Below are 12706 nucleotides of genomic sequence, written 5' to 3'. Positions count from 1 at the left end.
AGACGAGAGTCATATGGCATCGCTTCTAGGTGGGAACTAACAATGGAGACAGATGAACTTCTTTACCAAAGAGAAACAGCCTCACAGACATGGTTCCCAGGAAGAAACTTATGGTCCCCAAGGAGGATAAAAGGAGGGCAGGGAGAAATAAGCTGGTTCAGATTAACATACACACGCTGCTCTTTATAAAATCACCTGCAAGGACCCACTGCATAACACAAGGAACCCTTCTCAACCCTCCGTACTAACTTATATGGGAAGAGAACCTGAGAAAGAGCATGTATGTCTAACTATACACGAATCAAGCGCCTGGAAAGACACCCCCCCTCGCTCATTACAGTGCTCAGTTGTTCAGTCATGTCCGATGCTTTGCAACCCATGGACTGTAGCCTGCTAGTATCCTCTGTCCATGGAATTTTCCAGGAAAGAATACTGGAGTGAGTTGCCATTTCTTTCTCCAGGGGACCTTCCTGACCCGAGGATCGAACCTGCATCTCTCACATCTTCTGCACTGCAGGCAGATTCTTTACTGCTGAGCCATACCAGGGAAGACCCACTCATTATTAAATCAATGCTGATCAAATCTACACTGAGGAATCCCCTCCCACCGGTCAAAACGGCCATCATCAGAAAGATCTCCAAAGAATAAATGCTGCAGAGGACGTAGGGAAAGTGGAATCCTCCTGCACTCTGAGTGGGGACGCACAGGCATGCAGCCACAGTGGAAAACAGCATGGAGGTTCATGGAAAAAGTAAACGGAGGAGCCACGGGATCCAGCAACCCCACTTCTGGGCTCAGGTCTGGAGAACATCACAATTTGAAATGACATGAGCACCCCTGTTTTCAGAGAAGCACTATTTACAATAGCCAAGACATGGAGTCCACCAAAATGTCCAGCGACAGGAACATGAAGACTGAGTGCTCCATCTGTACACTGGACGACTCCTCAGGCTCTGGGGGTGGAGTCAGGATAGGAGAATCTGGGCCTCTGAGCAGGAGCTGGTTGGAAGAAGGGAGATCAGTCCTGAGGGCAGAGGGTTCCCTGAAGTCTGTGGACCCCAGTGCCCTAATGGGCTTCATCCCCAGTGGGGATGTGGGCAGGGGCTGAGCCCCTTTGATGAACTCACAGCAACACTGGGCTCAGAAGTCCTGACAGTGTCTCAAACTCTGACACCATGTTTTAGAAAGGAACAAGAGAATGAAGCTGAGTTCCTGAAGGCCAGTCCTTCCGGCTCTGAGTTGCTTCCAGAAGACCACCATCACCTGCGTGGGGTCAGCTGGGACCCACCTGCCCGCTTCTGGCCTTTCCTCTTCCCCCCGGTGGTGATTCCAGTGACATTTCCAGCCTGAACCCCTCTCCCAGGCCAGAGGCATCTGTCCATCCAGTGCCTCCCCATCTCACCCCAGGGGCAAACAGGCCCCTTGGAGGAGTGCGATCCTGCTGCTCCCCATGCCCAGGAGGCAACCCCACCTTCCCTGGCTGCTGAGCCCAGACACCTGGTGTAAATGAGCAGGAGTCTGTGGGCTTCCCAGGACAGACCCTGTCCCCGGTCCTCTGCTGGAGCTCCTCTCTGAAGTCTGGAGAGTTATCTGATGCACACGCCCTGAGTTATTTTACAGATACTAAAACCCCCACTGAATGGAAGAAGTTAACTACTTGATGAGCGTGAACACGTAACCCCCAGAGCGTCCAGTGCCTGAGAATTTGTGAGGTTAGCTGCCTGTTACCTCACCAACCAGAAGACCGCGCACCAGCAGATCACAAATTCTGTGACCCCCTTCCCTCGCATGGCCCTTACAACTGCTTTGCTGAAACCCTCAGGGACTTTGGGGTTTAGAGCACAAGCCACCTGTGCTCTTTGTTTCGGTGCTTTTATAATTATCGCTTCCCTTTCCTTCACCACGACCTGGCGTCAGCAGGCTGGCCTTATTGAACTCAGGCGTGTGGACCCAAGTTTGGGTCAGTAACATGGGGGCCTCCCAGGCTCCCATGACTTTGTGTCCCAGTGACTGTCAGCACCTCCTCCAGAACCCATGGCCAGTCCCCACACTAATTCTCCTCTACCCCTAATCTGGTAGTTACTGGTTATATCATGGTATTGATGAAGACATCCAGAAGAGCCAGCTGTGTGAGGTAGACACTTCTGGACGTGACACTGGGCCCCTTTCCATGGGTAGCATGGAGTGACTGTTCTCATGGGCCCCATGGTGGAAGAGCTCACCTTCTGGTGAAGCCAGGCCTTGATCCTTTCCAGGTGATTCCATGGTCCTCATTCTCCCCAGAACCCCACCCACATGTCTGCTGTCTGTGCCGATGAATATGGGATCTTGATACTCTCCTCAAATGAGCGGGATTGTGTACACAGACAATGGGCTTCCCTGGTGGCTCAGATGGTAAAGAATCTACCTGCAATGCGGGAGACCTGGGTTTGGGAAGATCCTGGGTTGGGAAGATCCCCTGGAGAAGAGAAGGGCTACCCACTCCAGTATTCTGGCCTCGAGAATTCCATGGACAGAGGAGTCTGGCAGGCTATAGCCCATGGGGTCACAAAGAGTCAGGCACAACTGAGCAATTTTTACTTTCAGTGGGTTGAACGTTGGCCCCAAAAGATGTGTCCCTCCAGAACATGTGAACAAGACCATATCGCGGAAAAGGGTCTTTGTAGAGGCACTTAAAGATATTGAGGTGAGGTCATCATGGGTGTGGGTGGCCCTCAACCCAATTAGCAGGTTCCTTGTAAGAATCAAAAGAAGGGAGACAGACGCAGAGGACCAGCTGCATGAAGACGAAGGCAGAGATGGAAGGGAGGGGGCCGCAAGCCCAGGGACCCCTGGAGCCCCTGAAGCTGGAAAAGGCAGGAAGGATCCTATCCTGGAGCCTCTGGAGGGACCTCAGCCCTGCGCCGCCTTGATCTCAAGCGTCTAGTCTCCAGGACTGGGAGAGGATGAACTCCAGTTGTTTTAACCCACCCAACTTGTGATCATTTGTTAGAGAAGCCACAGAGCAGCCATACAGACCCTGCTCTGTAGGATCCTAGAAGTGTGGGTCTCACTAAAGCAGATGGAGGGTGTATTACAGAACCCTTCGAGTCAGCACTGGGCCCTCAGAAGTGCTAAAGCAGTGGCTGGGCCCCAGAATGTCAAGTCTGAATCCCACCCCTAGGGCACCGGCTTGCACGTGCCTCCCCAGGTTCTCACACCTGTACATGCAGTGTAGTGTCTCAGTCCTGACTGAGGACATTTAATGTCACTATTCACACTGCCGATCAAGAACCCATCAGTTACACAGACGAAAACCCAGTTAAGATGCTTGCTACACTGATGATCAGTTCTGAAGACGGTCAGGGGTGGGGACTCACATGCAGCCAGCAGCCCTTCCGCCGTCTCCACCCCCTTACCCCTTCCTCTAACCGCCCCCCCAAGGAGCATCCTCAGTGGGAAGTTGGGGGACCACACAGAGGCATCTCTAAAGAAACCTTGGCTGAGCCCCAGGCCAGCTTCTCCTGCACCTCATCCACCCTTCCCAGGTAAGACACGTGAATACGAGCCAAGACCTCACAGGCTGGAGGAAAGGACTTGGAGCCACCCCAGTGACAGCACGTTTGCCGAGTTGGCTCGTGTGGGCCAGGCGGGATGGTCCTCACCCAGGGGGCTCTTCTGGATGCTTTCCGTTCCCTACCTGAGTTACCTCTCCAGTCCTGCTCCCACTGCCTTTTCTCTTGCTTCCTCACCCCTGCCCCCCGCCTGGGGAGACGTCCAACAGCAGGAACAGGTGACACACTGCTTCCTTACCTGGTCTAGAAAAGACTTGATCACAAACAGCAACTGCAAGGCCGTCTCGCCAGCCCAGCTCCACACACCCCGCAGAGCATGGTGTAGAGTCCAGCTGCAGGCACTCTTACACCCGCTTACAGAGACCTCAAGCCAGGCAGACCCGGAAGGGCTGGCCGGCCAGGTCAGGTCAGCCAACCCTCCCCCATCAGGGGCTCACAGTTGCAGAAAATGGGCCTTGCTGTGCCCGCCAGGTGCAAGGAACAGGTGAGGGTCCTGAGGGTAAGGATGGAAATAGGGCTGGAGCTCTGGCTTGTTTTCTAACAATTTTATCTGACCCACGAGAGGAAGGTCATTTCAAAAAGACCCTCTCCTAATGAGAGGAACCCAGGAGTCAGGGAGAGGAGGGCTGGCACATGGCCCCAGTGCCTGGGTGCAGCAAAAGTCTCTGGAAGACTCAGTGTGGGGAGGCTGCACAGTGAAGCCCAGGGTCACTGGGCTGGACTGTCCAGGAGCAGCTGTTTATTCACTCAGGTCCTGCTCTGAGGGGCTCAGGGTCAGGTCTGACCAACAGGTGGACCAGGGGTGCTCTGCAACGAGGGCTCTGTACACGATTCCTGGGTGCTGAGCCCCGCAGGGTGCCTGAGCCCCACATCCTTGGAGGAGCCTGCCCAGCAGAACCCTGTGCTCGTGGGAGGGGTGTGTAAACGAGCACCCTCTGTGCAGCAGGCACAGAGTAGCTCAGTGACCCCCCCGGGGGCAGCCCTGGGATGGGATGAGAACCAGGACACGCAGCAGGACCCCAGACCCACCCTGGGCCCCTCCAGAGGGAAGAGGGCGGGAGGCGGGTGCTGGCCGCCGTGCTGTGTGTGGGAGGCCCCACAGGAATCTGTTGTTTCTTAAACCTGACACCATGGAGGCCTCCCCAGGACAGGACAGACAGCCTGCCCTGGGCGGTGGGAGCTCCTGGTGACCCTGCAGGGGCCGTGAGAGCGACGGGCCAGGCCAGAGGAGGGTGAGTGCCCAGGCAGAGCCAGGGGGCTCGGGGCCCGAGGCGGCCTTTCTGGTCTGAGCAGGGAGTGGACGAGCAGGTGGTGAGTGTGACCCAAGAAAGCGGCCCTGGTGACGTGAGGCTGAATCCGCTTCAGAGGGACAAGTTTTCCGGATGATCCCAGAGACAGGATGTGAGGCAAGAGTCCTGGTAAAAGACGGTGAGTGAGTCCCCCTAAGAGGAGGCTCTGTGAGCTGCCCTGGGAGGCGGTGAAGGGGCAGATGTGAACCTGCTGTGAATGGGCAGTCACTCTGGGCGGGGGGGTGGGCACAGACCCCCCCCATGGCCCCAGCCTGTCCTTCTGGGTCGGTTACTTGGCTGCTCGGAGCCTCAGCCTCTCAGCCTGCTTGTGGGCTGATGGTAGCACAGACTGACTAGTAATTTGCGCAGAACAGGGCAGAAAAAGGCCTCATGGAAATTCCACAGAACACCATCAAGATGGGACTCACAGCCGCTGTTTCCTGCAGGTCTGTCTTCAGGATCTGGAGAGCAAAGGCGAGCAGACTTGCAGCAGAGCCTGGGATGGGCTTGGTTTTGGTGGTTGGTGGAGTAACCGCTCTTGTCTCTGGGTCAGGGAGCCCGTGCACTATGGGTCCAGCTGTGCCCATCTTTGAGGCCTGGAGGGGTTGGGCAGGAAGCACTGGTGTGGTCATCACCTGTGCAGAAGCTTGCAAGACAGGGTCCAGTAGGAGCTACTGCCCCACACGGGAGTTCAAGTCCACAGCACACATCAGCTTCTAGAGGCTCTGTCTGTTTTCTAGACGCAAAGCAAAGTCCTAATACCCAGTACACCCATGGCCTGTGAAAAGGCACCTCTTATCTGGCTTCAGCTGCTGCTGTTGGGTCCCTCCCGACAGGAGCAGGGTCACCAAGTCATGACGGCAAGGTGGTGCAGGTGTCGGGAAACAAGAGCACACGGTCCAGGCCCACAAGAATCCGTGCAGTCCAGGGAACCAGTGCTGTGGCCATGGTGCACCCTCCACCCACCCCACAGGCACAGGCCACTCATCAGTCTAACAGACCCTGCTCTGGCCTGAGCCTAGCTGAGGTTCTCTGCATCAATGGGGAACATTTCTTTTTTGCCATTTTGGTTTAAGTAGGCAAATAATGAATAAGGAAACAAAAGCTGAGACCAACACACACACCAAAGGCTTTTTCCAGTGGCCTAATAGTGGAAAAGCAGGAACTAAATACACAGATCAACTTCTCACACACCCACAAAGTTATTTAATTTTATTAAGATGCAGTCAGCTCTGTAATTGACCAAGAGGGCTTCAGGGCAAGGCTTCAGTTCAGTTCAGTCGCTCAGTCGTGTCCGACTCTGCGACCCCATGAACCACAGCACGCCAGGCCTCCCTGTCCATCAACTCCCAGAATTCACTCAAACTCATGTCCATCAAGTCGGTGATGCCATCCAGCCATCTCATTCTCTGTCGTCCCCTTCTCCTCCTGCCCCTAATCCCTCCCAGCATCAGAGTCTTTTCCAGTGAGTCAACTCTTCGCATGAGGTGGCCAAAGTATTGGAGTTTCAGCTTTAGCATCAGTCCTTCCAATGAACACCCAGGACTGATCTCTTTTAGAATGGACTGGTTAGATCTCCTTGCAGTCCAAGGGACCCTCAAGAGTCTTCTCCAACACCACAGTTCAAAAGCATCAATTCTTCGGTGCTCAGCTTTCTTCATAAGGCTTACGTGAGCTCAAGAAACCTGGATGAATAAGAGTTTCTCTAAGGCTCTGCATGCCCTAGAAACCAGAGACGGGCATGAAGAAATGCTGCCACCTTTTGGCCGTTTCCTATAACAACAACTTTAAACCCAGGTGGGCAGATGGACTTGACGTTCACAAGGCCTGTGGGGCTGTAAATGATGCCTGCCATCAAGTCGTCCCCAGGTAAACCATCGGAAAAGAATTCAAAATAGGGCACACTTTCAAGAAGCCAACTTCAAGTGGTAAATTATACCCTGTAAAAGATCAAAAAGCACAGGGAAAGCTACTCCACTCACCATTAAATGAATGCAAATCAAAAGTACACGGACTAATCACCTCACACCAGTCAGAATGGCCATCATTAGAAACTATACAAACACCAAGTGCTGCCCAGGACATGGAGAAAAGGGAAGCCTCCTGCACCAATGCCTGGGATGTACACTGGTAACAGCCACGATGTAGGATGGTGTGGAAGTTACTGAATGAAAACGAGAATGAGAATAGAAGACTCCCTAACACCACACACGAAAATAAACTCTGCAAAGTACAAAGATCTTACTGGAAACTTGGATACCATGAAATTGTTGAGAAAAATAGAGAAAAGGCACACTTTTCCGTAAATTACATCTAGTTCTTTTTCAATCCACCTCTTAGAATAATGAAAAATAAACGTGAAATAAGAAAACAGGAACTAACTATCCCTTAAAAAGTTTGCACAGGAAAGGAAACCCTAAAGGAAAGATAACCCTAAGAATAGGGGAAATATTTGTAAACATAGATAACCCCAAGAATTCATCTCCAAAACAAACAGCGCCTGCAGCTCAATATAAATTCACCAACAGTCCCAGAAACATGGGCCGGAGATTAGGAGGGTGTTTCTGAGGAAGACTTAGTGTCTGCCATTACGCGCAAGAAAAATGCTCACCATCACTAATTATCAGAGAAATGCAAATCAAAAGTCTGAAAAGGTATCACCTCACACCAGCTCAATACCAATTCAAAACTGCAAAAAGAAATGCTGGCTTACCATTAACAACTGAATGTTCACTGACCTTTAACACATTCTGATTTTAATGTCAAGCTCCACTTACATATTGGGTTAGCCAAAGGGTTCCTTTGGTCTTTAGGGAAAGATAAGACACATTTTTCATTTTTACCAAGAACTTTATTGAACAACATATTCATTTTGTTCTACTACCTTCTGCCAATTTTCAGGCAACTTACAACTCATAATTCCATCATCCTAAAACTTTTTATCTGTTTTGAGCAAATAACTGTTCCAGGTGCCTTTCACACTCTGCCAGGGTATTTATATTTTCTCCATCAAGAGAACTTTGTAAAGACTGAAATACATGGACATCTGAAGGTGGAATGTCTGGTGAACACAGGGGATGAATCAGAACTTCCCAGCCAAGCTGTAACAGTCTTTGCCTGGTCATCAAAGAAACATATGGTCTTGCGGTATCCTGATGGACGATTATTAGTCTTCTGTTGACTAATTCCAGACACCTTTTGTCAAATGCTGCCTTCAGTTGTTCTAACTGAAGAGCGTTGGGAGCATTATTGGAATTAATTGTTTGGTTTTCTGGAAGGAGCTCATAATAGAGGACTCCCTTCCACTCCCACCATATACACGACATCACCTCCTCTGGATGCAGACCAGCCTGGGTGTGGCTGGCGGCTTTTGCCCCACAATCTCTTCTGCTCCACATTATTGTACTGTCTTCACGTTTCACCACCTGTCACAGTCTGCTTTAAAAACAGAACGTTCTCCTTTTGTTTAAGTAGAGAATCACATGTGAAAATAAGATCAACGTTTTCTTAACTTATTTGGAACCCAAACATTAAAGTGATTAACATAACTGAGCTGGTGTGAATGACGTTTAGCCGCTGACATGGATGTTTCGAGTACGCCCACTGTCTCCCTTGAAGTGTAACATGGATCGTCCTCAGAAAAATCTCGACTTGATCACTACTGGTCTACCCAACTAGACTCAACTGGTCTACCCAACTGTGGGGCATCTTCCAGCAAGAAATCTCCAGCACAAAACTTTACAAACCACTTCTGACACATTCAGAAGTCACAGCACCTTTTCCATACACTGCACAAATCTTTTTTGCATTTCTGTTGCACTTTTACTTTTCTTAAAATAATCAAGCATAATATGCCAAGAATGTTGCATTTTTACTTCCATTTTCATTACTGAAATGGCTGCACCAAAAAATCTACCAATTTTGGGAAGCTATTTTTAAAGGCATGCTGGTGTGACAGCTGTCACAGTACAATCTAATAAAATTGCTTCTTTAGAATGAAGTTAAACACAACTGAGCGCTACTAGAGTCACCGTATGGAAAAAAACAAACTTTCTGGTCAACCCAACATTTCCTCTGATGTAGGATTTCAGTGTTTAACAAAAAGACAGTATCTTACATACTATTGCAACTTGTTCTGTCGTGTCCGACTCTGCAACTTCATGGATGGCAGCAAGCCAGGACTCCCTGCTGCCAATCAAATTTTGACTTGCTTCAAAAATATTTCATGATGAGTATACGTCCATTAAAAACCAGAATAGTACGTTTTTAATAAATTCTGGTTTAGGTAAATTTAAAAATAATGCCATGCCCCCGTCACAGGACAGAGCCCAGTGGCTTGGGAGACCCCTGCTGTCCTCCAGGACATAGCGCCCAACATGCCCCACTCACAGTTCAGCAGCGTCCAGTTCACCCCCTCAGACAGTCCTAGTGAATCTCTGAAATTCAGTGTTGTGATTATTGGACGTCATAATTTAGAAATTCCAGCTGAAGTAGAGCCCACCAGTCCTGTGCCTTGATCGGAAAATGGAGAACAAAAAGCAAAGGTCAACCTAAGTCAACTGACTCCCTGTTTCAAGAGTGCTGTGTCTGAGTGCTTGCGTGCCCCCAGGGCCACACACAGGGATTCTAATGGCAGTGGGCAGGGCTGCCCTTGGCAGGCGACAGGTCACGAGGGCGGGGTCGCCAGGAGTGGGGCTCGTGCCCTTATGAAGGGGTCTGTCTCAGACCCAGCCCCTCTTCTCCACATGAGACACAAGGAGAAGTCTGCCACCAAAAGAGAGCCCTCACCCTGCCAGGCTGGTGCCCCAACCCAGACTGTCAGCCTCCAGAGCAACGAGACATAAATTACTCCTGTTCACGGGATGGGCCGCCATCTGCGGTGGTCTGTGACAGCAGTCCAGAGGGACTATGGCAATATCAGCAGTAATGCACGGGACAACCTGGAATCTGAAAAAGTTCCAATAGCACCGCAAAAATTAAAACCCTGAAGTATAAAGCTTACAAAATATACATATGCACGCGTGCAGAAAACCGTGAAACTCAGGTGAGCACAAACCATAAAATACAGAGCTCTTCCTTGTTCACGAGCAATGCACTCAGCGTTGTTAAGAGGATCATTCTTTCTGTAGATTCAACAGAATCTCAAATTCCTCCCAAACATATTTGACAAATTGGTTCAAAACCTAAAGGAGATGACAGAAAACTAAACAGCAAAGTTACCGAAACCCCTCATTCAAACCCCAAAACTTATGGTAAAGCGATAGAAATGAAGTGTGATGTCGGAAAGCAGAGGGAGACATAAAACAGGACAGAAAGCACAAAAATAGACCCATGTGAATCCAGTCAAGTGACCAGTCAAACGGACAGCGTAACAGAGAAAGGAAGTGTGTAACAGAGGAAGAAAGTGTGTCCACAAATGGCCAGGAAGCAACTGGAAACCACATGAGGAAATGAACGTAGATCCAAATACTCTAACGCACACAAAAATTCACTCAGAATGGTCTGTAAACATTAATCTTTCAAATGCAAAATCATAACCATCGTAGAATAAAATCTGTATAATCTTGGGTTCGGTATCAGTTTTTCAATAAAACACCAAACACTAGTCCATGAAAGAAAAAAATGTGATGCTGTCTATTAAAATGTAAAATGTCTACCTCATGAAAGACCCTGTTAAGACAATAAAAAGACGAATCACAGGGGCTTCCCTGGTGGTCTGATGGTGGGGAATCCACCTCCCAGCACAGGGCACACAGATCTCATCCCTGCGCCAGGAAGATCCCACATGCTGCACGGCAGTTCTTCAGGGTTCCAATTTCTGCACATCCTTGCCAGCAGTAGTTTCCTCTTTCCTCTCCTTTTATAGTAGCCATTCTAATAGATGCGAAGTGGTATCTTGCTGTGGGTTATTTCTGTTTTGTTTGTGTGGGTTGAGCCGTGAGGCTTGCAGGATCTTAGTTCCCCCACCAGGGATTGAAACTGGGCCTTCGGCAGTGAAAGCACAAAGTCCGAGCCATAAGCTCACCAGGGGATTCCCTCTCACTGGTTTTTCCACTTCCCTGATGGCTAGTGATGCCGAACATCTTTTCACGTGTTTACTGGCACCGGGTTTAGCAATGACTTCTTGGGTATGACAACAAAAGCACAGGCAGTAAGATAAAACATAAATAAACTGCACTTCACAAATTCTTAAAGCTTTTGTGCTTCAAAGGATACTCTCAAGAAAGTAAAAAACAACCTACAGAATAGAAAAAAATATTTGCTAATCACAAGTCTGATAAGCATCCAGAATATACAGAGAGCTCTTACAGCTCAGCTACAAAGGGATAAACAACCCAAATTTAAAATGGGCGAAGGACTCAAGCAGACTTTTCTCCAAATAAGACACACAAATAGCATGAAAAGCTGCTCAGCATCATTAGCTGTCAAGGACACACAAAGAAAAACCACAATGTGGTACCACTTCACAGCCATTAGAATGGCTGTTATCAAAACAACGTAATTCACAAAAGGAAAAAAAAGAAAAACAGAGGACACTAACAAGAGTTGGAAAAAGTCTGCAGAACAGGGAGCCACAGCACACTGCCAGCGAGAAAGTAATGTTGCAGCCACTGGGGAGAACAGTGGCAATTCTTCAAAAAGAGGAACATAGAGTTAACACACAATCTAGCAAGTCTAAACCTCGAATACCCACAAAGAATTGAAAACAGGTATTCAAACAAAAACTTATACAGTAACTTTCATAGCAGCACAGTTCCCAACAGTGAAAAGGCGGAAATAACCCAAACATCTGTCTAAGGACAAGCGTGCATACTCATCAAGTCCACTACAATGTGGGCAAACAGAACCACGGCAGTAAGAGGGAAAAAAAGAACACTAAAGGCCGTGTATTACACAGCGCCATCTGTATGAAACATCCACAGGAGGTAGATCATAAGACAGAAAGTGGACTCGTGGGGGCCAGAGGTAGCAGGGAGGGTAGAGCAGGGAGTGGGCGCTTAGGGGGTTTCCCTTCGGAGTGAAAACTAGACAGAGGGGACAGCCGCACAGAAGACAGACGCACTGAGTGTCCCTGGAGCGTCCGCTTTAAAGCAGTGAATTCCATCCCATGGAAACGGTACCGCAGCGACAGCGGAGCGAGCGCGCCCCGAGCCCCCGCAGCCCCCGCCTCGGCCGAGCTGTCAGGGCCGTCCATGGCCCGGCTGCTGCGGGGCCCAGCCAGCCGCCGTTTGGATATTTGTGTCACTCAGCTCCTCCCTCCGGCAGCTCCCTCATCAAGTCCCAGGCCACCTTCCCCGCCTCCTTCACAGGTGAATGGGGATCCGCGATCCCTCATCGGGGCTCATGGGGTCTCAGTGTGCAGTTGCCAAGGGTCGTCTCCCCAGAATAGGTGGACATTAGTGTTTCCTGAGCCTCACTGTGCATAGGCACCTGGCTCAGGTCGTCCTGAGGGGCAGGCAGGGCCCACCTACAACCACCAGCCTCTAAAAGTGGCGTCTCACTCAGGCAAGAGCGGGACCAAGCGTGTGAGTCAAGTGAACACTGTGCCCAGCCGTCCAGTTCTGTGGGGCTCAGGTCCACGTGAGCTTCAGGAGCCACACCCATGCTGCTATAAATATACTGGCCTGGGGCTCCCCAGGGCCGGCTCCAGGAAGTGGATTCACGCTGGTATTTTTATCCTTGGTCAGAGCAGAGGGTGCCTGTGCCTTACTTCTGTCCACACACCTCCACTCTCTGGAAACGAAAGATACACTCGGGGTCCTGCCTGGTCCCGCCTGTGGCTCTCCACAAACCTCAGGGCTCCACAGCACACAGTGGGGCGTGCCCACTACAGCAGCACGGAAACCATCAGGCTGTTTCCT

This window comes from Moschus berezovskii, chromosome 27 (assembly GCF_049115385.1).
Source record: "Moschus berezovskii isolate FMDL1 chromosome 27, NW_MosBer_1.0, whole genome shotgun sequence".
In the NCBI taxonomy this organism is placed as follows: domain Eukaryota; kingdom Metazoa; phylum Chordata; class Mammalia; order Artiodactyla; family Moschidae; genus Moschus; species Moschus berezovskii.
This window is presented reverse-complemented; position numbering follows the sequence as displayed.